We start from the raw sequence: 27,465 nt of genomic DNA on the forward strand, positions 1-27,465 counted from the left end.
CTAAGACTGCACAATTAATCAAATTTCTAATCACGATATTAATTATGGATGCCATATCGTTCAATCGTTCAAAGTGGCAATGAATCTTTCAAAGTTCAGTTGTGTTATTCTGCATGCTTTAGATATCCTTTCTTTTTTTCTACATGCTATCTTAAGGGTTTTTCCATTTTTTTAGTTTTAGTATAACATTATAAAACCATTCATATTTGTACTTTTTTTTGTGTGTTTTCAGCTTGTTTATTTTTATGTTAAAATACTCCGTACAGTTGCATTAAACAATGGTATTAACATCATTCAATGTAAATTGTGATAATCGTGATTTATAATCACAATTACAATTTCAAGGGAATAATCGACAATTATGATATTTGTCATAATCGTGCAGCCCTATTTTAATTGGTGATTTCACTGTACCAGAGTGAAGGTTTTCCTGTGACGAACAGTGCGCCTATGCCATCCGCCACTAGCTAATGGGATAAATCTTGCTTAAAGTAGCAAACTTTAATGCTTTTCCACTCTTTTAACCACAATTTAACCATAATGTGCCTAATGGAACAAACAAAACCTGGACTGTAGCATAGAAATATGAAATTGGATGGATTGCTAAACAAACTGCCAATCATATTTTCTTTTTTGAACAGAAGGTTGTTGTTCTGAATCATTCCTACCCAGTTTAAACTATGATTATGAGTAAACGTGCGCGCACACTTCTCATTGCTCTTGGACACCTCAGGCTGGGGTGAAAGAACACATTGTTTTCATAAGAGGAGGATGAAGGACATTTATTTGTTGTCTGTTTATTTGTTGTTTATGGCTCAAGAGAACAATGCAATCAACTCTGATGACTTCCTGCTGCTCTCTGATGAAAACTGCCAATCACACAAGCCCCGCAAGGAGAGTTTCATTAAAAACAGAGAAAGTGTTTGCATTTGCCGTCTTTTTTATGTGTAAATGCGAGCAATCGTTGAAGAGTGAGTGTTGCAATGTTTCCCATGTGGTGGCGGTAATTATGAGGGCATTAAACGTTTTGTTTGTTTGACAGCGTTTTGGGGTCAGCTCCCCTCAGCTCCTCTGGCACAGTGCTGCATCTGAGCCCCGCTCTGTTCATTATAAACAGTTTTAATATTCTATTAAAGCTCTATTATCAGAAATGGCACATAAACGCTAGCGCTGGCATTAATGTGCCACTGAACCACTTCTCCTGTACAGACGGACGTATGGTACACTTCATTAACAGAACCTAGCAGAGCTTTTATACGCCAATTAAAGACCACAAGAGAAGGAACGCATTGAAACACTTTGTATTTCCGCTGGGCCAAGTTTCTTTTAGTCTTAATAAAAACATTTGTAGAGAGATTTTGCCCATTGGTTTGTGAGGTTATTGGCCCAGAGTTCATCTGAAGCCCAACTCAGAGGAGTTAGTTGGGACACAGTGAGCTTGCATATTCGGTCCATTAACACCTGTAAAAACGCTAATAAGTTACAACAGTTCTCAGCATGTTTCACACTAGCCAAAAGTGCAAACAAGCATTTTTTTTTTTTTTGCAAACAAGGTTGTTTTTTTTCACGAGCAGATTTAAATTAAAATGAACCAAAAATCATTGTTTTGATGTTGTTGTTAACTTAAACTAAAACCACAAAAAAATTATTTTGGTAGTTCAAATGAAGCTGAAACAAAATATTAATATTAGATGAAAAACTTAAAAAAGTAACAAAACAATTCTATTATAAATTACTAAAACTAGAATTGAAATAAAAAAATAAAAAACTAGTTGAAGATAACTTACAAAATATAAATATAGATAAATAGAAAAAAAAAAGAAAATCAGAAGAGCACATGATAAATTTATTGAAAGCAAAACAAAAATTACATTGATTTAAATAATATTTTAATTATAAATATTTATTTTGTGTGGGACAATTGCTTGCTCTTTTTTTATACTAAAAATTATACTTTGATCCCGATCATAATGTAAGTTATTAATACTATTTATTTTGCGGCTCTAATTCAGACCCTGATGAAATGATATTTCAATTTCCAATGGTCCACAACTTTATTTTACTGTTATTAAGGTTATTTACACAAATTCTTCAGTCAAATTATGATAACAATTATTGTGTTTTCATGTGAATACTAGAGTTGAACTCAAAGGCAAATGGCCCTGTGTGTTATTCATTTAATGGTTAAAAAAAATGTAAGTAGAGTTAACATTTCTCTCTTACGCCAGTGGTGGTCCCACATCACTCTCTACTTGCATGTGTGTGTGTGTGTGAACACACATCTTTCCCATTAGAGGTGCAGTGAGAGGAGTACATGCAGTGTCTGTGATAATGAGTCTATCCTCTCTGTGCATTTCAACGGTAGCCCAACACATTCTTCGAAACACACATGCATCTGTGTGATCAAATGTTAATACTTATGTATGTTTCCCCTGCAGCTCAGACCACGATTGTGGGACTTTTCTACCACAAAATGCACAACTACTACAAAAAAATCAGCCCTCTACAAACAAGGTAAAGTGTGTGTGTGTATGTGAGTGTGTTTCCGGTTGTACATCATGTTCTTGCGAGCATGTCTTTATCACTCTGGTTCTCTCTCATCTGAGCCTCTGCGTCTGATACTCCCAGCCATTAAGTTGGCTGATAACACTCTCTTTCAATCTTAACACGGCCATGATCAGTACTTATCTCATTTAATTTTTTTTTGGCACAGCACTGGAACTCAGCTGGCCTTTTTTATGTAACTGAACTGGCCACCAGATGCAGGGATGAGAGATGATGCAGGGTAAATTCTTGTTGACATTTAAACATTAATGAGAACCCAAAATTAAGTAAATACAAATGTTATATGTGCTGTCAACTATATAGTGTCCCAGACAGACTGTCAGTTTGTGCATTTTTGGTGTGTCTTTAGAAAGTAGGTGGTGATAAAGACTTTCTTTATAATCATTCATTCATCTGATTTGTTCAAAAACACTGCTTTCATGTAGCAAAGAAATGAGTGAAAATTGCTCAATTACCCTAAATATAATAGGTGAAACACAGTATGTGGAAAGAGTATTACTGCTGCTTAGAAACAATCTCTATTGTATAAAGCGCTATAAAAATAAACTTGACTTAAAAACCATGATTCATTCATTAAGGAAACAAGTAAGTGAGTCACTGAGTCATTAGCTCAACAGATGCATTTAGAAACATTGATTAACGCAGGAACAAAACAAACGCCACTACTGTTGCTCTGAGATGCTCAACAGTTGATTCTGCTGTGACTTAGTTTAAAACTGTTTTCATTGGCAAAGCAAAAACAGGCAATTTTATTGAGAAATGTAACTGTCAGTAATTACCTCATTTAGTGAAATGTTCTATAGAAACAAAATCACAATCTTTCTCTATTTCTGTTTTGATATGATTATTGTGATCTTAATTTTTCCATTACTTGTTTCTTTTGCAGATAGCTGTCATTAGCATAAGTTTCTTTGCTCATTATGTAGAGTTTGTACAGTAGTTGAAGGGTAGACAATAACTGACTGTCCATCTCTGCAGGATAAATGAGGCAGTGGATTTTAAAGATCATAAGATCCAGATGGCCAGTCATCTTATTTCTCTGAAGGTGGAACCGTCTCCTGCGCTGTCATTCAACCTTTCCACTGAGCCGCTGATCCGGATCGTCCTCACGCATCAGCTGGTAGGAGAACAGCAATCCTTACCTCATTTTGTTGATTTTGGCTTTCAGTCAGGAGTGTGGGTGCTTGTGTGTGCTTGTGTGTATTTAGTATGTTTGGCAAATTATTATATTTAAAGAATTGTATTTTGTTTGACGAAGGTGCCAAGAAAAATAGTGCAAAATAATTGCTTTAGGATCAAGCAGAAAATTCTACCAACCATTTCATTTAGCAGTGAGCTGAACAAATTCACTCACACTCATCAACCAACATCTGGCCTTTAGCAAATCAGTGTATGTAATTAACATAATAAATTCATATTTATGACCCAATCCGGCCTGGCAGATTCAGCAGCAAGCAGGTTGCTGAAAGTACATTTCCCAAGAAGAGAAGACATGAACAACAGAAAAGAATAAATGTTTTTGACTTTTTATAGTCATACCTGTCTCAATATTTTAGCCATAATTTTAAGGGATAGTTGAAAAAATGAAAATTCTGTCATTAATTATTTACCTTCATGTCATTCCAAACCTGCAGACCTTTGTTTTTCTTCAAACACAAATTAAGATATTTTAGATGAAATCTGAGAGGTCTCTGATGCTGTATAGACAGCAATGCAACTACCACATTCAAGGCCCAGACAGGTAGTAAGGACATGATTTAAATGGTCCTTAAATGACACCAGTGGTCAACCGTACCCCAGGTGTCATTGTCACATGGACTATTTTAACAATGTCCTTACTATCGATGTCACAAAACCAAAAATGTTGTACTCTGTACTGATACCACTAAAAATACACAATACTCGATACCAAGTCGATAACACAGGGAAAAAAATAACAATAATATAACATAAAAATAAAATAAAATAACATTAGTGGCACTTCAAATAACACACACACCTATACTCTAAATGCAAGCATTAGTTTAAATTCACTGACATGCTGGCAGGCCGAAAATATATTTTTAAAACCATTAACATAAACAAGTATTTATACCAGTAATATTAGCCAATAATGTGAATAAGAATAATCAGCGGGCCGCTACACAATGATTGAACAAGATGTATGCTGTCATATCCTAGTACTTAATACCTTTCTGGGCCTTGAACGTGTCATTTGTGTTGCTGCAGGGTCAGAAAGCTCTCCATCTTAATTTGTGTTCCAAATATGAACAAAGGTCATATGGGTTTGGAATGACTTAAGGGTAAGTAATTCATGACCATTTTCATTTTTTGGTAAACTAGAGATTTCTAATGTATCCCCACACATATCAGGCCTTCTGTGACGGTGTATCCCGAACATTGAAGTTTGATTGATACATAGATTTCTTCTGAGCCTTTTGTCTAAACAGAATCATCCTTTTATATTTCTTAAATGGAACACAAATGCTTCTTAATATGTTGGAGGAAAACTTTCAAAGACCACTTTTTTTTTGCTGCTGTGTTTGTGGTTTTGTCTTTCGGTGAGCCGTGTTACTCAAGAACCCCAGAGTTCAGAACTGCCAGGACTAACCATGGAAATCCATTTTGGTTTGCATCATCCCTTGTTTTTTTTTTTTTTTAGCTCTGAAACATTGAGAGCTTTGCGCCAAAAGAAAAGTGGTTCTGAACGCTGGAACCTTAAGCTTTGAGGTCTTTTGAGGAGGGAAAGATGATTTGGTTTAACAAGGAGCTTATTTGGCGTGTGTGTGCAGATGCTACGACTCAGTCGAGAATGTATATGTCTGCCAAATTTCCATGGGAAACCCATCAAAAATGGATACAGATGGCATGTAGACAAGTTAACCAATACAGCATGTTTTTTTTATAGAGTATTTGCTGTAAAAAAAAAAAAAAACAGCTAGAGTTCACCGTAGCATTGGATTTCACACACCACGTTACACACGTTATTCATCAGCTAACCCACATTTGACAGCTCACTATGCTCTTGACCATTACATTAAATTTGCTAACCTTTGCAGTCTGTCATAATAACCCTGCTAAACAATGACTTTTTCTTTAAATAAACAAGAAACTCATCAGTGTTAATTTCGTTGACTAAATATTTTCGTCATTATTTTCGTCACGAATATATTTTTGCCGACGAAAACGAAACGAAAACTAAAATAGAAGGCACTGATGGAGACTAAAACTATGACTAAATTGATTGACATTATCGTCAACGAATAAAGGACGAGACGAAAATAGACTGTGACGAAAATCAAATCAGCAGACGGGAGAGATGCGAGGAATGAGCAAAAGAACCGGCATAACAGAACAGACTGCATGAGAGAAGAGAACCAATCAGAGCCTGACTTATTCAGACGTGAAGCGAAGGTTTTCAGTTTTTATGAGCTCCCGGGAAGTCGGCATTCGAAGAGGTGATAGGGACTTTAAGCAACAGCCTCTGGTGGAACGGCAACGCCATTCTGGCGTTGTATTGCGCCTGCGCGAATTTAACTGCTACTTTGTGACGTTCTAATTTAACGGTCTACTACGGGAGAACAGCTGATTTGCCAGAGTCGCTACAACGTGAGAGGTTAGGTAAATAAATGTCATGTTTTTAGACTTATTTACATCATACAATATTAAAAACTCCTCTTCTGACAAAAGATTGTCATTTAACGCCAAAAGCAATCCTTCTCTTGCTTTTTTAAATTATATATTTTTTTGGATCTCAATAAATGAATTAATGCTGCGTTGCGCTGTTCTGTTTTACCGTTGCTTAGTGACTTTTACGTTCTTGGCTACAGCGGTGTGACGGCAAACTTCCGGTCGCTGTAGCCGTTCCATTCGCAGCTGTTGCTTAAAGTCCATACTGTCTAAAAGAGCGACAAAATGTCCACAGCTCACTTCACGTTTGACGACGAACAAAACAAAACAAAGTGTAAGCACGCAGAGCGCTCATTCGTGGCAAGAACACAACCAATTTGAAAAGACATTTACAAACGAGCCACCCAGACATTTTCTCAAATGTAATTTTACAACGATGTTCTTTTGTTTATTGAGCTAAGCAAAATTGGAATAGTGCAGTGCGTAGATGTTGTAGCATTAAATATTACGAAGTGAAAAGTACTGTAAAATAGCCCCTTCTTCAAATTAGATGCGAGCACAATACTAATACGTAATATCATGATAAATACATTTGATTAATACTAATGTTTAGTATATTTTATAATGTTCTACTTGTTGACAATATCACAAATATTTCTATATTAGTCATGTGAAACATGAATGTTCACATCCTATCATTATACATACAAATCTAGCAATATTGTAGTATTTAAAACATACAATATTGCTAGACAAATGAATACCTTATAAAATCTTGTTACTTTTTTTATCCACTTAGCTGCCAACTTATTAAATATTTACTTTAAATGTATGCACTTATTGTTCAGCTCAGCTGTAAGCTTTAAGGTCCTGGACCTAACGTTATTTTTCTTTTATTGATGGTCAATTGGCAGCTAGTTATTGTTTACATTATCATGACAGTGTTTGTTGCTGCATAAAAGCTTTTGAATCGAAATAAAGACACAGTTGTGTTGAAATAAAGTTGAATTTGTGTTTTATATATTTTGGTTAAGTTTGTTTCCTATACCAGCTGTAAAAAATTGTCTAGTAAATCTGTTATTGATTTTAGTCTTATTTTAGTCGACTAAAATACCAAGCAATTTTAGTCGACTAAAATACCAAGCAATTTTAGTCGACTAAAATAAGACTAAAATTAAAACAAATCAGATGACTAAAACTTGACTAAAACTAAAAAGAATTATAGTCAAAAGACTAAGACTAAAACTAAATTAAAATTTCATGTCAAAATTAACACTGAAACTCATATACTGTGTAATTCCCTCAAATATTTTTTATTTTTTTAATGAGCAGTAGTTTCTTTTTAAAGCATTCTTAGAGCCTTCCAAATCAAAACCATGCTGGCATGAATGTAACTATAGAGACTAACGTTTGTTTTGCTGGCTTTTTATGGTTTTGGGAGAGATGTTTATTTCTGTGATGTTTGTTGATGGAAATGTGTCTCTGTACAAAGACCATTATGCTTAATGAAAGAAGCCTGCTAAAAGAGTAAATCCAGAAACATGCTTAAAGGGGTAGTTCACCCAAATATTTGTCATCATTTACTCCCCCTCTCCACTTGTTCCAAACCTTTTATGACTTCCATTCCTCTGCTGAACACAAAAGAAGATATTTTGAAGAATGTTGGTAACCAAACAGTTGACAGTAGCCATTGACCTCCATTGTTTTTTGCATGTCGCTGCTACATATTATTTCATTTCCTTTAGTCATAGTTTGAGTGATGGTCTAATTAATCCTGGGACACAGGCTTCCTGTGTGTGGGACTGTCCAGCACAGAGGCATTAGTGTCAGGCTAGTGTTTCATGGGTAATGTGTGTGAGCTGAATCATCAGATCAATAATCTGTCACTGCATCTGTGATGGATTACAGTGATAAGACTATACAAGTTAATGGTCTCTGTGTCATGTTTTAGCCAATGTCTTGTTAGGTAGAATGATTCAACAATGGTTAAACATTAGAGAATTGATTATAAGTTGTCTGTGTGTTTTTTTTTTTCTTTCGAGGGTCCCGCTGCTTCTCGGTAAATTCCCCTCTGATCAGAGCAAGACTTGTGTTGGTTTGTTGCCTTTGAACTACACTGTAGAACTACACTACATATTTTCAACTGATCAAGGAGAAGTTTCATCAACTGTTTGGACTAAAGGAATCCCTTTATAATTCATTTAATCATGTCCAACAGACACTGTTCAGTTGCATTCCTTTTGCAGTAAACACTAACATGCAATTTGGGGTCTGTACATTTATTTATTTTTAATTTGTTTCTTCTTATAAATACTTCTAAAACAAAAAAAGATTCTTTGCTCACCGTGGCTGCATTTATTTGATAAAAAAAATTATCAAATGTTTAAGAGTATATATGAACACTTAATGCAGCCATTAATTAAGTTAGACAATTATTGATTTAATGCTAGTTTATGGTTCAAGGCGCTGGATTTGTTATAAAACAGGTGCTTTGATGGCTATAGCTTGTTGTGTGGCAATGGACCTGGTAACGCTAATTGTTTAACAACCAACTTGTAGTAAGTTCATAAATTTAAAAGAGATTAATTTAGGCTACATCCACAAAGCCAGAGATTTCCCTATCCAATCTTTTTTTCCCTCCTCATCTCAAGAAATGTCTGTGTCCGAGAAGACGTGGGGTGGCGTTTTGAGATTTATCCACTTTGGGACACGGTTTAAAAAAATAACGGTTTCATTCTCCCTAAATGCCAGATCCGTGTGGAAGAAACACCTATACGATACAAAATTTATGCATATACAGCTAAAAGTGTCTCTGTATGGACGGGGTCTTAGATGCAACTTCCCTCAAAATAGTATCTCAATGTGTTTTACACTTTAAAGTGCTGCCACTAAAATATTAAAACTATCACTAAACTATAAAGACAGCAACAATCAAGCAATTACCTCATTACCTCATCTCTCTTCTCCTTTTCTTCCCTCTCCACTCCTCACCTGTCCGGCCTCTCACTGCTGGATCACATGGCACGAGGTGAACAAATGGAAAGAGTGATTTCATGAGGAATTCTGGTGATTCTCAGTGTCGAAATCAAGAGGATTAAAAAAAGATTTCTGACAAACTCTCGCTGCCTTTACAACCTAATAAAGCTTGAGTGGAGCGGACACGAAACAGAGACGCCACACATACTGAGTGTGAGCGCACGTCTGTTGCGCTACCTGTGAGTGTGTGCTTGCACTCATATGTTTACACTAACCAAAGACGTTACTAGAGGCTGTTTATTCATTGTAATACAACGAACCTCCAAATCCGTCGTGTATATGAAGCAGCCTGGACGGGATTAATGTAATCATCCATTGTGCTGTGTTCATGTGAATGTGGTTTTGTGTCCAGTAAAGACATTTATGGGTGAATTACAGAACCGCAAGCAGTTTTTTGTCTAAAAAATATTTCCGCTGTGGTTCAAATATGTTCACAGATTCACACAGACATTACAACTTGTAAAAAATCTCACCAAGTCTGACACACATTTTGATTGATGACCAAGGACTTTTGTTTTCTACATAGTACAGTTTGGGTTTTTTAAAGGTACAATAATGAGTAGTGCTCACCACCAGACACTTTTTATAACTCGCACACCCACTTCCTGTCTGAACTCACTCACTTAAGAGTCTGCTCCCACACTACCTCACTCACACAATATTTAATACTAACTTATGACTCTTTTCAGCTACTCTGCAATAGGGCTCGGTGTTGTTAAAAAAATGTCCCATATCGATACAGATCCTTGACTCTGATATCGGTTCCTGAACGATACTTTTTTCTGATACCAATTGAATAAAATTAGTTTTAACATTATTACATTACACATTACCTCCAAAAAAAACTTGGTTTTATTTAGAGACTAAAATATTTACTAGCCAATGGCGATTAAATTGCCAAGGTGTCCTTCAGATACTATTCTAGCTATTAGCTTGCTTGGTGCTCAAGAAACATTATTATTATCAGTGTAATGTATTATTATTATTATAAATGTTTAAAACAGCTGTGCTCCTTGTGGAAATCACTCTTTTGCTCACTCATTGATTTACTCGCTGATTCCTTGATTCAGTCTCACCTTTATTCACCTACTTAATCAATCCCTGACTGATTAGCCACTCATCTATTCAAGCACTCAGTCATAGATTCACTCTATCACTCAGCTTCTCATTCATTGGCTCACTCACTCAGTTTTTCCCTCGAATATGTCTTTGAGTTGGTCTGACGTCCCCCTCTCTTTATTTCCCCTCCCTCTCTCATGCTTTCTCAGAAGAATTGTTATAATATATAGCAGATGGTCTGGCTCAAGCGATTCTGTTGTAGCCAACGGCTGCGGATTGTATGTCCTCCTTTTCTCCCTCTTCTTATATCTCTCTCTTTATTTCTTGTACTCTAAAGTGCCTGCAAGTTTAGCCTTTAAACTGTTAGTTCTGCCTTGCCTTGGTCCTCTAACAGTTTTATCTTTAGACTTCTCTCATATAATGATTTGCAGTGACCAAATCCTCCAGCAAGCTTGTGTTTTCTTTAACGTTATGATAGAAATACCACTAAGCTCTTAAAACATCCCCACATGATCACCTGAGCACATTCCACTTCATATTTAGCCTTGACTGGATCCTGGTTTAAGGGCTCCACAGAGGCTTCAACCATTTCCTAGCTTTTTCCAGAGATCTGGAGGACGTCCGACAACTGGCTGACCCCCTGAACACCTCTCTGGGTTTCTCCTCTGACCACGCACAGCTCCTAGGCAGATGTTATGCCACCTCAGTCTCACCAACGTCAGCCGAGTCTCACCGCATGAATGTAGGGATATTTATAAAAACACGCATGCACTTATTTTTACTTTTAAAATGAGCACGCTCTCTAAGTGTTTTTCATGCTAATGATTCTAATGCAAGACCCACTACTTGAAATCCCGAGAGTTTTAGTTTTTAATTGACCTAAATCCATTATGATTAAACATTTTGTAGAGGAAGTTATTCATAAGTGAGATAGATGGTCAAAACAACACTGTCAACACAATTGTTTTATATCTCTGTTTATGCACAAATGTCATTGTTTGTGGACAGGAACTTTTCACGTGATCTGGCCGTGATCAAGAACAGCCAGTTTAAAGTGATCACAGTGGCATATATTGATGATAAATGTAGTTTTGAGACATGGGCCTGATTGTGATTTTGTGAGAATCAGATTAAAGTTTATGGTCAGCACTCCTACACAGTCATTCAGGCTTACTTGGGTAACACTAGTTCAGATCTGGCTTGCGATATTTCCTGCTCCTTTCTCATTTCCAGGTTTTTGATGGAACAGGGTTCTACATTTTCATTGACTTTGCAAGTACATTAGTCTTTGTCTAAAGAAGCAGCTGCTCTAAATTACAGCCCAGCCTGTCCATAGACTTTGTAATTACAGAGCCTGTGAATAGAACGGGAGAGACCGAAAACCTACATTTACATTTCACCATTTATCTTCTGTGTTAAGCTTGGTCTACACGCCTCTGTGTTCTTAAATTTAGCCCAGCCAGGCTTTATTTAGATTGAGCAGTTCTTTAAATATACCCATGTGCAGTGCCATTAACCAGCATACCTCAAGAAACCAATGGCAGCAGATTTCATCTTGTGTGTAACAGGGTTTGGTCTCAATCAGGAGAATGTGTGAGGAGATGTTTAGCAGGCCATTCCCAACATGTACTCTTACGTATGTGTGTGAGAGAGAAAGAGAGACATTATGCGAATAAGATGTATTTAAAGGGCACAGTCCATCAAAACTCTTATGACAAACTCAAGTATTTACTTAAGTAAAATTTATTTTACTTACCTAATATAATTGTATTGATCCAGAAGAATTGTTATGTAACATATGAGACATTTGAACAGCTTTTTGGCTGCTTTTTGAGAGAACAGACCACTATTTAACTGCTCTTTTAACACTTGGGAAATTCTGTAGGCTTGTGATGCATAAATGAAATATAGACTTCATTGTATTGCAAGCGCTCAGTATTTCCTTCAGTTAGTCAGTGGTTTAGTCATAAAAGTCAGGCATCAAGGGTAATGTCCCAAAAGTATAGACACAGTACTCCCACTTTTTTTTCGGCTCTTCAGATACCCACTGCTATAGAGATCGATAATGTGTTGTCATCATGACGTATTCCCAGTGGTGAACGCAAAGCATTTTGGGAATCCGCGGCACAAACATTAGGCGCCAGACTTATTTTCATGGAGGGAGATTGCAGTCTTCAAGATGCAGTCTACTTGCTGTGTTATAAACTGCAATAGTCGTTCTCACGATAGAAGTGGCATAAAGCTTAAGAACGGAATATCCTTTTATCGTTTTCCAGCGTGGAAAAATAATAGTACAAGCCATGTTTCAGAGGTGACAAAAAGGCGACGAATGGCGTGGATAGCAGCGGTAAGGAGGCCAAGACACTTCATTTCAGTTTCTTTACATATTTAACATGTAAATACATTTAGATGAATATAATTACATTTATAAAGAGTCGATATAAATGATGAGAAACTGGAAGTGTATGAGGTAGGTTGTGGGTGATAAGTCACAGACACATGACTCTTCTCTGGCTGGTGCGCTACCGAGTCCCACGCAGTCTAAATGAACGGTAGTGTATTGTATGGGGACATATGTATGTATGTATGTTGTATAGGACAGTTCTGATTCTCGCAAGCAAACATGTCAACAAGCTCTTCAGGCTATCTGTAAAATCACTACAACACAGCCTTTTCACATGCCCTTCTTTTGGGCTGGAGGGTGTTACCTTGACCAGTCGCTCTGCTCGTAAGGATCGAGTCCTTTGATTCTCTTTATTTTCTCGTCATATCTCTTCTTTGCATTAGGATTTAGTTTTAGGCGGTATGGCCCGAAAATGTTTTCTTTAGCCCGCTGCATTTTGAAGGATTATATTCTGTTTTTCACGCTAATTTTTCATTATTTTCATGCCAGAACACTAGCCTCCTATGCCAGACCATGTTTACTGGCCAAACATACCCATAATTCTTTGCGTTCTGATGATGTTGCCACCCAGTTGGTCACATGTGTTAGCGATCTCTATTGTCTTTTTAAGGTAAAGTTGTAAACTGTGATGATATGTAGGCCTAAGTTAAAATATGTATCTAAGTTATACGTTAGAGCATGAGACCCTAAAACTCTCATATTTAAAGCTGAAATGTTCTGAAAGTGGCAGGTCAAATTAATTCAAATCATATTCAATGATAGTTTATTGTGCTTGAATAGGTCTGCAAGACTACTAGCTTTATTTAAAAAAATATATCCAATGAGTTGTTGTTTCAGTTATTTATTAAAATATTTAAATATGAATTTGTACTATGTGCTGCTAGAATATTTCTGATAATATTAATACATATTATACAACACAGTTTGGGATCAGTACGATTTTTTAAGAAGATATTAATACTTTTATTCAGCAATACATTGAAAGAATTAAAAGTAATACTAAAGACATTTACAGTATAATGTTTAGCTATATTTCTAATTTGACATAAACGCTTTTTTTAACTTTATGTTCATCAAAGGATCCTGAGAATACCTGTGAATACATACACTCTAAATGCACACTAAAAGCGAAGCAAATATTTGCATTGCATTACTTGCTCTAGATTTCTTGCAGAATGTTTTTCGCATCACTCACACAAATACTTTTTTTTTTCTTTTTTATCTGATACACCCGGACGTGTGTCAAACTGGACATGTCAATAAGCTCTTCGCTGATTGGCTTGCCCGACAATGCATCATGTGAATTTTCTTCTGGAGTTGACATTTTTACAACTTGTGTGGAAGACATAATTGAGGCGAACATTACACATTTGAGCAAATTATTTTTTTTCATTGGTAGTGTTAATGATAGGGTTGTTAATTATCTTTGTTAAATCACATGTGCTTGTACTAAATAATATTCATGACCTAAGCCTTTGCCATGTTGTGATGTTACAGCCAACACATCTGTGCACCTCCCACCCTCAAACAGTCCCCAACAAACAGTGACGCGGATGAAGAGATCACTCACTCGGGTGTGAAGTGTGAGGAAGTTTGGCACCCACGTGAAGCTTTCAGGGGAACTTTGAAAAAGACCCAAGTAGAGCAAAGCTGTGAGGTTGTTTCCTATTAACTTCTGGCACATTCTGGTGGAAGAAGTCTCATATTTTGACAAAAGAGATGAGAGGCGGGCTAAATGAGAAACTATTTTACTCAATTGTTGTGACTTTTGGTGATTTAGAAAAATTTCAGCCATATTAAACCAAATCCGCAGGGCTCAACCCAGCTTACATGCCTTACGATCCTCGATTGTTGTCGAAAACCGTTCGTTTCATCCAGAATGTTGAATTCATATTCACATTATTGCCATTCTCCGCATTCCTCTGAGCGACAATATAGAGGATCACATACTCTTGGAATTACGCATCGTCCCATCAGGAGAGAAACTGACACACCAGTTGGCAGAGTAAACCATTCCATCAGCATGACAGGGACGAGTGTTTTCTGCTTAATTATGAACACATGTCACTCAGGCTCTCTGAATAGACCTGATGTTTGGTTACACAACCTGCTGCCATCTGATAGGCCGGTGAGAATGATGTCATAGCAGCTGTTAAATACCTCAAGCACCCCCCAAAAACGAAGGTTACGTAACATCTAGCCAACGTTTAACCCCTGCAAAGAGTACAGTTCTCAGTGGCTATAAAAGTTATAACCCAAGGACTGCTTCCAAACCTGTACAAGATTGTGGTTAGTTTTCTCATAAAAGCTTTTGCTTAATCACCTACCAGAGTTTTTGCGTGTATTTTAAGTGTAATTTTGCTCTCTCTGTATTGAAAGGGAGCTCCTCCAATACTGCGTGCTCTTTTGCAAGCCCTTTGTTGTTAATAAAGTGTTGGAGTGCTTTCACACTTCTCTGGCAAGTGCAGAGTGCTGCGGGGCAGGGGGGAGCCACAAACACCAAGCCAACCCCATCTGTGTTCATTTGACTGGTGAGAGAGAAAGAGCTGAAAAAATGACCTGCTTTTTTAGTAATGAGATTGTGGCCTAGAGAGAGAGAGAGAGAGAGAGAGAGTGGGATGGCTGTAGACTGAAAGAGAAGCAAAAGCGAGTGAAAGTGAGAAACTTTGGGGAGCACAGAGGAGAACCGCACCCATAGCTGCTCCTCTCATCTCATCGCACAGCCTGTCTTTCTTATCCCTGTCAGTATGGCTCAAACTTTCCATCTACTCACACTTAGACTTAGACTTTTGGCTTGTGGAATATTGTATTCTGGCACAGAACAGACCACAACATTTTACTTAGAAATTAATGATTTGGTGTTTTTGTTGTTGTTGTTGTTGTGGATTTTTTCAATCTCCACTTATTAATTATGTATTAGGATGATAATTTATGTTTTAGTTTATCTTAAAATCATTATTTTAAAATATATATTAATTTGTATTTATTGTCTGTTTTTCTGTTTGTTTCCCTTACATGTAAAAATACTAAGTGTGCATGAATTTAATTTACATTTTTGTATCTCCTAACACCCCTTGCAGTTAACTCAGTGACTCTGTTCTTACCTTTTAGATGTTAATATTTTATTCTGTTACCTTCAGGCAACAACACTCTTTACCACTTTCAGTTAAACCACCGTTCTATTAGTTAAACCATTTTCTTAAATTCATTAACATGCTCAGTTCATAGACATGTGCAGGCAATAGAGGTTTGGATCATGCTACAAACTATTTTTATTCTAACCAAATAATTAGCTGTGACTGTTAAGAGTCCCATCAGTCAGAGTTATTATATTTACAACTTAAATTAAAATTAAATATTAAATTAAAATAAATTAAATTAAAAAAATATATATTTTAAAACTTAAACTTATTGCCACTATATAGTTGTCAACACAACATTTGTTATTTTCTTGCTTCATGTACTAGAATAAACAAAAAATGTAACCTAAAGAAAAAAATAATAATAAAAACAATATACATATATTTTAAAACAAGCACAATAATTTATAAAAATAACAACACAAAACAAAATTACCAATAATAACTTTAACAATAATAACTTTAACAATAATTCAAATAAAACCACAAAATATAAATAAATCAAATTAATAAATGTATAAAAACTATAATTTTAGCTTATCAATAATACCTAAATAAAACTGCATCAGAAACGGACTAAATTTCACTTGTCATCCTGAGTGTAAAGTTATCTTTATTTCTATGTGCTGTCAAACACAACTGGTTCAAATTTGGAAGGTTCAGGGTTAGTATGTTCTTCCGATCCTCTCAACACTTTCCTCTCTTAAATAACCTCCAGTTCGACTGGATGATGTCCTGGAGGTAGTTTCCGAAACATAATTCATCTACTCTACCAGCTTGTTTCCATTCCTGTCTGGGATGTGGGTCTGTTCTTTACTCCATCCCGATATAGTCATGTCATAGATGTTTGGAAAGTCTGACTATTGAAAAGAGATGAAAAGTGTTCTTGTTTCTGAGTGTATATATTTATTTGAAAGAACTGTGTATGTGTGTATCTTTTGAAATGTCACCTATTCATATATTTAGCAATATTGAACCACTGATACTGCAACACTTATGAGTGCATATTTCAGACTGAGAGAGTCTGAGAAGGATGTTACTGTGTTATGACATAGCAGCTGTGATGTCTCCTTCTTAACTCTGTTGTTCCCTGTCTTTCAGAGTAAAGAACAGCAACTCCAGGCCTTAAACCAAAGTAACAAAGTGTTCCTGTACTGCGCCTTCCTGGACTACAGGTGGGTCTCACAGCTTCAAATACAGTTTGTATGTATGCACACAAATGTTGATTTCATATTTACAATTATGTATTTGTACCTCTGTAACTTAACAGGGATTATAGGTTGCTGTTTTGCCGTTTTTAATAGGTTGCACCTTTCTTGAACTATTATAATCTGTTGTGTACTTTAAAATATATACTGACAACCACCATAATAACAAATAGCAATATTTAATTTAAATAATATGTACTTAAATAAAATATCAAGCCAAATGCAATAGTGACTTTAGAGATTATTTTTTTTTACTGTAAATTATGAAGTATTTTTATTTATTTTTACCAGAAAATCTAATGAAAACATTGTTTTAACAGTATTTAATATGAAAGCCTTATTCAATTAACAGTTTTATGGTATCTTTTTACATACTGTTTCTGTTTTTTTTAAATTACAACATGAGGCTCATGTTTACATTTTTTGATCTTTTTATGATATCTTTCACTTTTATGTACCTCTTTGGGTGTTTCCCAACTTTCATCCTTCAGAGATTGCTGCAGTCCTTCCTGTATATTCTCTCTCTCCCATCTATCTCTCTCCATCTGTCTTTTTAAGTGTCTCATTTTCACATTTCCTGTTAAAGCTTGTCAGGAAGTGCTTTAATATATCAATGTGTGTTATATTTATGTCCCACTTTTATCCCATTACTTATGTAAGGGCCAGAAACAGGTTACATTTATAACATTTAGCACAATACAGTACTTCGTGATATCCAGCAATTTAATCATTTTGATTGTGACTATTTAAAGAACCGAATTTGCAGTCTTGTCATTTTACTTTCAGGCTTTTTCTTCCAATTCATCGTTCAGCCATGTCATTTAGAAATTATGAAAGTCTGTTTTTAATAAAAAAGCAATTTTATACCGTAATAGTTATACCCGAAAAAATCACTTAAAGCCAATAAACGAAGCCAATTCTTAGGATCTTGTAAAAAAATGTGAATAATTTGAAATGGAGCATGTTTGAATTGGATTGAGACTTTTTTGTCTTCTCTCTCTCTCTGTCATTCTTTTTCATGCTCGTTCACTCTTTCTCCCATGTGGGCATTTAATAAATGACTGCATCTGTAATGGAATGATGAAGCTGGAATATTTGCTCTCACTGAGATTAATGGGGTCTTGGGTTAGTTTTGATTTAGTTTAGATCTGATTTGATTAATAACTCGCTGGTAATTGCATTAACGCTGGGTGAGGGTGTGAATGTGTATGATTTCAATACAAACAATGAATAACTCCAGCAACTGTAATGCTCAATTAAACCTGTATGTATGTGTGTGTTTCAGCTCCAAGGATGGCGTGTGGTCCAATGAGGGCTGTGTGAGGGCTGATGGAAACCTGTCCTTCTCTATTTGCTTGTGTAACCATCTGACAAACTTCGCCATCCTTATGCAAGTGGTTCCCTTGGAGGTGAGGCATTCTCAGTGTTGCTCTATCTGGTGCTAGATTTAGTTTTTGCTATAGATGGATTACCATTAGTCTTGCTTGCTTTGGCAAAATATTAAATTGATTCAAATAATTTAAGAACTTTGCAGCTCATTGTGTGTGGTTTTAGGTTTTGCACAATTCTTTCTACATCCTCGTTGGAACATTAAATTAATTAGTGTGACAGTAAAGACAATTATGTTACTATTTCAAATAAATGCTGTCCTGTTAGACTAGACAAATCTTATCGACTCCAGACCATTGAGACCATCTTTTTTTTTTCTTTTTTTTTTAAGTTTTGCAAATTACATTGTTAGGAATAACACATTTTACTGCTTTATTTTTTCTATTTAGTTGCTTTCATTATTATTGATTCTCCAGAGTTTCACCACGAGCCCCCTTTTTAGATAAAAAAAAACAAGCATTCAGCATAAACATATAAAAATATTTGAGACCTCTGTGATTTTCTCCATTCCATCTGTTATGAATGCAAGAATGCATTCAATCTAGTGTCTCATTTTAAATGAAAGAATGCAACTTATTTCTGAACTGAATCCTCCCACAGAGATATGCACAAGCAGACATTGACATCTCTACATATTCACCTTTTTCTTTTTTTTTTGCATAATAATATTTATTTGAAATAGAAACCTTTTGTAACCATAGTAATCACTGTCACTTTACGTCAGTTTAATGCTGTGTTCACACCAAACACGAAGAGAGTGTCTGGTGCGAATGATTTCAATGTAAAGTCAATGCAAAGGCGCGTTTACGCATGTCTGGAGGTCTCGCGACGCAAATGAGGCCTTTAGCGAGGCGCGGAAGACGCGAATTCCCCTCATTCGAGCGTCTAGTTTGCGCGAATGACGTGAATTGAGCGTCATGCACTATAGGTGCGTTACGCGTGAATTGTGCTTTTGTGCATATATGTGTTTGACGCAAATTCGCGTCTGCCGCCCCGAGTTGAAAAATTTTAACTTTGGCGTCAATTCGCGCCGTGTTAACCAATCAGGAGCCTGCTAGAAGTCACTCATTCAACATGGAGGAACCGACTGATGTTTTCGGTGAGCAGTCAACCGGAGCTTTATGACACAAGTATCACACACAAGTTTATATTTCAGGAATAAAAAGGACCTCGCTTGGAAGAGTGTGTTGTAAATACACATTTAACTTTTAAGTCACGTACATGTTTATCGACCCGCGGCCTTCCCGCTGTTTTTTTACAACTATTTTCCCCCTAATATAGCCTACAGCTACTTTTCGCTAATAAGATAATGCGTTTATTTAGAGGACATGTGCAGGAAAAAGTGGAAAAGACCCGAGTGCTCAATCAACATCAGCCATCTTGAAAACAGACAACTGCTAGCACTTGCCCCTCCCACAAGAAGCGGATTTCGACTCAGACGTGCGTCAATTTCACTTCAAACTTTTGCTTTCTACGCACGTCTATTTCGCTATTTCTAGCCGCACGAATGCACTCAAAATGTTCAAGCGGCAAACTAGACGCAGTAGATGCGAATTTGATGCTCTATTCGCGTTTGGTGTGAACACAGCATCTCAAGGCATCTCAGTTGAATAAAAGTATGTAAATATATTTATTTAAAATTGTACCATGTTTCTTTTGTTTTGTTTTTTTCTGATGAGGGGAATGGTTTAACTTTACAAGGCCCCATACTGCAACTTCAAAAAACTACTTATTTACTCATTCGGTCTGACTTGCTAAGCTTATCTAAGCCGTATATGTCAAGACATATGCATATATAATATAACTGCCCGTGAACCCTGACGTTAGTGGAATTTCTCAAGTTTCCTTGACTGAGCTTGTAGGTCATTTCCCAGCAAGGATCTCGGAAAACACCAAGGCACTGCGATGAATGCGATGTTCACTGTGTTTCTCGTCTTCAGTGAGCCAACAACATGCAGGGCTTGAGGTTTTGATTGGCTGAGACTTTCAGTAAATCAGCAGCAGAGCTTTAAGCGAGAAGACAATTTGGATGTAGTTAAGACACTTCTCCAAGGGCGACGTGCTAGATTTTGTTTCAAGTTCATTCGAAACCCGTCGTTGTGTGTGAAAGCATCTCGAGAGAGGCCGCTAGTCACAGCCCGCCAGTGCGGGTTGAAGATTGTGGGCTCTTTTTGGGCGGACAGATGGATTGTCATTTGTCAGAGAAAACTTGTAAATAACATCTGCCTTTGAAATACTGAACGACAGGCACAGCTTGATATTTTGGTAACCCTTGTCCTGTTGATTTATTTAAAGAGAGCTGAAGAGCGAATTTAACTCAGACTAAAGACCCTGTCAGCAACAACTACTCGCAAAGTAGGGACATGTTTGTGAAGATGAGAGACATATTGCTTCACACGAAGGCAGATTGCCATTTCGAGATCTGTGCACAAGCCAAACCGAGGCACCCAGGTGCAGCTTGGCTCTTCTGCATCTGTCATCTGCATGTGTTTGTTGGGGAAATCTGTCCTCGCTCAGTCATATAATCATCTCCTCTGGAGCTTTGATGTGAATATGCGCCTCTGCGTGGGCCTCAATTAGCGGCCTCACCTCAATACTTCAAGCCTGGAGGAGATCGTGCTTTCTCCACCACTCCGCAGATCTTCGATATTCTGGGCCCACGATAATCACAAGGCAGGAAACGGAGTTAATGTACGATCGAACCCACGCACGGAAATAGAATTATGGGGGAAAACAACTGAGGATGGTTCTATGTGCAGACGCAACACTGAGTACCAATTACTGGCACTGGGTCAGAGGAGCTGAAACAATACAGCTCTATATCCTGACGGATGTTCAGGAATAAATCTGTTCGCTCTTTACCAACAGATGCATGGAAATCTTTCCACCTGTGGTGTTAGTTGAGGGTTTTTGCGCCAAAAACAGTGATACATTTTTTAGCACCATTTTACACTCTCTATCTGCTTATAGAAGCATGTTTTTTGTATCATTTATGAAACAACCAGTTTTTAAAACCACATATTAAACTGGCCAAGCCGTGAATTCAGCAGATGTTTTAGTAGTAATATTTTTGGATTGATTATTCACCAAGGCTGCATTTATTTGATCAAAAACCAGTAAAAACAGTAATACTGTGAAATAATACTACCATTTAAAATAACTTTTTTTCTATTATAATTATTTCATAATGTAATTTGTTCTTGTGATGGCAAAGCAGAATTTTCAGCACCATTACTCCAGTCTTCAGTGTCACATGATCCTTTAGAAACCATAATCCAATATGCTCATTTCAAAGTTGAAATTATTTGTGTTTTTATTAAAACTTCAGAACATTTTTTTCAGGACTCTTTGTTGAATTGAATGTTCAAAAATCTTTTCAATTTGAATCTTGCATATTAAATGTCTTTTTTGTCACTTTTTGTTCAGTTTAATGCATTGTTTGTGAATAAAAATATTACATTTCCTTAATTTTTATTATTGACTCAAATAATTTAACAGAAGTGTATAACAGCTTCCAGAAAAGATAAATATTGAGGATTAATGTGTATAGCGACTTAATACAGAGATAGTTGTGTGCATAAAGCAAGACTGGGACTCTTAGTGTTCTTTATCTTTTTTTAAACGTCAATCTACCATGTCTGTGAATAGATATTTCCCTTTATGAAAGAATAAATAAATAAGCTTGTTCCAAGAATTGACTTGATTGATTGTCAGACTCATGCAGGTTTGTTCTGATGAAGTGTTCTTGAAATTACCAAGTCATTTAATATTATGCAAACCTCAATCCCTATGTAGCGGGTCACTGATAACCTTTGACTTTACAATCAGTGGACTGTTTGCTGTGGTATTCAGTGTTTCTTATTTATAGAAACATCGTGGATTTGTCAACGCCTTTAACCCCCTTCAGTGCTGTACACTAGACTAACTTCAGACATTTTCATCATCTCATTGCCTGTGCTTTCATGTTTGTCTCCACCTCAGCTCTCAAAGGCCCACAAGGTGGCGCTGTCCACCATTAGCTACATCGGCTGCTCTATCTCTATTTTCTGCCTGGCAATTACACTGGTCACCTTTGCCGTCCTGTCGTAAGTATCCCACAATGCTCTGTGAGCATGCATGATTTTAATCTACTGTTTAAACATGGTCAAAAATGTTTTATTCACATCGCTAAACTTCTTATTTTCTTTTTGATTTATTAAAATATAGTAATTTGCCATTTCAATTAATTGAACACTAAAAGCTTTTAATGTTTTTGCATCATTACTATTATTATTATTATTTTTTTTCTGTATTTACAGGTCGGTTAGCACCATCCGTAATCAGCGTTACCATATTCATGCAAACTTGGCATTTGCAATCTTAGTCGCTCAGATCCTTCTGCTCATCAGTTTCCGCTTCAGTCCCAGCACGGTGAGTCCATCTAACGCTCTCTCACGGGTTCATCTTAATTCAGCCGTTTTGACTCAAAGGCCATCCATTGTCCAACACAATAACAGATAACGTAATTATAAGAACTGTATATTCTTCAATTACATATAGTAGTTGTATAGGGGAAAATTAAAAGAAATTTGATTTCATGTATTTTTGTTTGTTTTAGTTTTTTTTAGAATTTACATTTAGATTACTTTAATATCTTAATAATTCTAATAATAATAATCATTAAACTTTATTTTAATGCTTTAGTTCAAAAGTGATAATTAACAAAAAAAAATTCATTCATTCATTTTGGGAAGAGCGAAGAGCAAAGAGTTTTGGGATAGTGGAGGGAAAAAAAAGATTGGATAGGGAAAAGCTCTGGCTTCGTGTGGACGTAGCTTTAGTTAATGATAAAAACCCTGATTAAGTCATCCTTGTTAAGATTATGGTGGCCCCAGTAGTGCACAAAATCTCCCACAACAACAAAATTAGCACAACACAACGGAAAAAAAGTCACAGCTCCTTGCTAACAATTAAAAACACAGTGAAAACAATCCACAACACAATGAAATTAGCACAACACAATTGAAAAAAGGCAAAACACAATGGAAAAAGCACAAATTAGTGTTGGTCGTGGCAATTTCGTTGTGGTGTGATCTACTGCGGTCACTGTAGAGTGCAGTTCTGCTCTAAAAACTGCAGTGAATAAAAATGTATTAACTCAAATAAAAATGAGAGTATCCAAACAAATATTGTTGGAAGAAGCTCGCTTACGAAAATGTTTGAATTAAATCGACATCTCATTTACAATGCGTGATTGTGTTTAATCGTGTTTGTTGTCTATGGTGATTATCGTATCATCATCAATATCCAGAACCAGCATGTTGTCTTTACATAAAGAAATCTAATAAGGTGAAAAGAAGCCGATGACTCCACTAATCTCCTAACATGCCTCCAGGCATTACGGACAGATTCATTTGATACTCCGTTAATTTGATTGTGCCTCCTCTGTCTGAGCACTTGGCTGAAATCTTGCTATGGTAATGTCAGTGTTGAGATCACGGAGCTCAATCACTCTGTCATCCTTATGTTTATTTTAACAACATGTGTTAGATTAGCTAAGATGAACAAAATAGATCCGTTTTCGGTACAGTGCATTTGTCTAGACGCTTGTCCTGATCTGAAAGGCCGCAGCAAATGAAACTGTCCTCTCTCTCCCAGCTCCCGTGTAAGATCATGGCCGTATTGCTGCATTTCTTCTTCCTGTGTGCGTTCGCCTGGATGCTGGTGGAAGGGCTACATCTCTACAGCATGCGTGATCAAGGGTGTTCGGCTCAGAGGACAGCAAGCACTTTTATTACTATGCCATCGGATGGGGCGAGTACATCTTACAGGTTCTGAGCGCTATGTGTGGAGAAAAGCAGCAGATCTCCAACATCTGCCATACTTTATTGGCACTCTATGGCATCACTGATTCATGACAGTACACACATTTCCATCACTTGTAGATTTTTCAGTGCCACTTTTTAGTGTAATCTGTCCCTTGTATACATACACATTCATATAAACTACACACTTCATCCACACAGACAAGCTTGCACTTACAAATCATCACATGCTGAGAAGAAACATCAGATCAGTTTTTCATTTGCCTTAATGACCCGATTCAGAATAATGCACAAACCCAAGAGAGTCAAATGAGGTTGTCCCATGGCAGGCATTAGAGAGAGATCAGGCACCTCCCTCAGCCATCATTGATTGTGGCAGTGTTGTTGAAAAGGGGGAGGAAAACAAGACATTTGTGCACTACAGTCTGGTCTGACATGTCAGTAGATTAAAGAACATTAAATCTTCAATTGGGTCATCGCTAAAGATGCCGTCACTGTTATTAATTGACCTATCTCAAATGTGCATATGGATAATAAACAACATGTGCTCTCTCGCTCTTTGAGAACAGTTTATAATCTGCTTTTTTTCCTCACATAAAATGACATTGGGCCCAGAGCTACAAGGGGCCTTGAAGTAAATCAATATACACTTTTATTAGTATGTGCAAGTTGGCATCATGATAACCAAAGGTGTTTCCATTATTACATATGATAAAGTGTTGAATAAAAGACATTTTAGTTGTATCCATAGTGACACGGGTGATAGGCTCAATGTGGATGAAGAAAACAGGCTTTGTTAAACTTAAGTCATTACTTCAGACTGAAGTCTACTCCCTTTCTAAAAGCCTTCGGCACGGCCAGGCTGCTCTTTATTATGGTGGCACCAAACAGCCGCTACAGTCCAAAAGTTCTTATTTTATACCTACGACAAAATCTGAACATTTCTGCACTAGTTTTACAAAAGGTATTTTTAGCTCCAATACCGTTCCAGGTTTTTTCCCCACAAACATTTGTCTTTTAGCACCTCTTTCATATAAAACAAAAACATATGGTAGGTAGAGAGGGATTTGACAACACTGCTAATTTATTAACTCTTTATACTATATATTATAGTATACTCTTTATATTATATAATATAGTTATATTATGAATTATTATTACAATTTAAAATAAAATAGCTGTTTCTATTTTAATTTATTTTAAAATGTAGTATCTTCCTGTCTTGGCAAAGCTGGATTTCACCATCATTTCTCCAGTCTTCAGTGTCACACGATCCTTTAGAAATAATTCTAATATACTAATTAGGTAAATATTTCTTTTCATTATCAATATTTATTAAAGTAGCAGTTTAAAAAATTAAAATTACAGTAACATTATTTAATAAATTATAAATCATATGTGTTAACAATTTATTAGTGTGTATATTTGCATGTCACTATTTTTAACCAAATTATATTTTTTGCAGCTCATTAAAATGATCCTACAATGTGCCAAATTACTTATTAAAATTTTGTTAATAGTCTGTTTATAATAATTATACCTGAATTACAAAGAAATGTAGTTTGAAGTACTTTTCAATTAAGTATAGGATTTCAGGCGCACTGCTATCACTGTTGAAATTGCTGCAAATGAAACTTTCCTCTAAAACTGTTCACGTCTTTACTCAGGATGTCCTTTGGTCATATGTGCGTGTGCTATAACCTCCTCACTAAACAGCTATGGGGAGCTGGCAAGTAATTTACCATGGGTCATAGCAAAATCCACATTGAGGAGAAAAGATGACCTGTCTTGCGTCATTTCTCCATCTTGTTTTATTTCTCAGTTGCGGCTGTCTCTCCAGAATGGGGCGATTTGGGCTTTTGTGGCCCCTGCTCTGTTTGTTCAATGGTAAGCAGCTGTTAATAAGGTGTGTTTAATGCACTACATTAGATGAGCATGACAGGAACACTTTTAATGTTGTAATCTCTGCCATCCAGGTGAACATTGGCATTTTGATTAGCTGTGACACGGATCATATCCAGGATCAGTGCTGAAACTACAAGTTCACGGAGACGCCAACTCTGTTAAGTGAGTTTTATCTGCCATCGTAATTGTAGGATCAGCCATCGTGCGTTTTGCTTTCTTTCATATGTGTGATTGTCTTTCTAGGCTTACGACTAAAGCGGTGGCGGTACTCTTGCCCATCCTGGGCATATCGTGGATCTTTGGGTTCTGGCAGTGAACGACCACTCCCTGCTTTTCCAGTACATGTTTGCAGTGTTTAACTCACTACAGGTCAGGCATCACTACCGTGTAACAAAACCGTTTCACCAGCAAACTGATTGATTTTCACTCAGTTTACAGCCTCCAAAGTCAATTGCACGTTTGCCAAACAATGACAGCTTTAAAAATATGGGACGTAACAATGTTTGAAATGACTTTGGACCTGGACTGGCTTGTAAGAGCTTTTTGCAGATGTGAATTGGAGCGCTTTCACAACATTTAGTGTTATCTGTGTTTTCTTTATTCCTCAAAGGGGTTCTTCATATTCCTGTTTCACTGTCTGTTAAACTCTGAGGAAGAGTGTGTTTTGGCAGCTGTGTCAGAACAAGTCTGTGCTGTATGTCGGGGAAATGTCTGACGTAGCCCCAGCAAAGAGTACACTGGTGGAAATGATAGAGTTAAACTGTGATCGCCATCTAGTGATGTGAATCTGATACTGCATTATAGTTAATATCATTTCAATAATAAAACCAGTGTATCATTCATGCTGTTTGTTAACAGGTTTCATTCTGTTACTGCTCTACAGTAAGAGCTGCTTTCAAACACAAAACCAAAGTGTGGACTTAACCAGCAGCTCAATCCGCAACATCAACGTCAACTTTCAACTCAGACATAGTGAGTAATTCCAGTTCTTTTCATTTTTATATTTGTATTGTTAATGACCAGTGAATTTAAACACACCCTATGAAAATGTATTTCTTGAATGTTTTTTTTGTTTTGTATGAATTAAATGTAATGTTTTTGGACAGTTCATTCATTTTATGAACAATAAAACACATTATAGTTTAAATGATATTAAATGCCGTTGAACTTTTTTTTTTTTTTTTAAGTACACTACCAAAGTGCACATTCCCCAGCCTGTATTAATCTCGGTTTTCTTTTGCAAATGAACGGCAACAAGGGCGGTTGTGACACCCACAAAGATGAACACATGGACAAAAGCACCAACTCAGCCAACCGCATCGATT

General features: G+C 36.5%; 1 pseudogene; it reads left to right on the forward strand.

Annotated features, from left to right (window-relative positions):
* Positions 1 to 2,247: 2,247 nt before the first annotated feature.
* On the forward strand, positions 2,248 to 27,461 carry LOC113089154 (adhesion G-protein coupled receptor D1-like; annotated as a pseudogene).
* Positions 27,462 to 27,465: the final 4 nt, after the last annotated feature.

Source organism: Carassius auratus, unplaced genomic scaffold (genome assembly GCF_003368295.1).
Source record: "Carassius auratus strain Wakin unplaced genomic scaffold, ASM336829v1 scaf_tig00048847, whole genome shotgun sequence".
Taxonomy (NCBI): domain Eukaryota; kingdom Metazoa; phylum Chordata; class Actinopteri; order Cypriniformes; family Cyprinidae; genus Carassius; species Carassius auratus.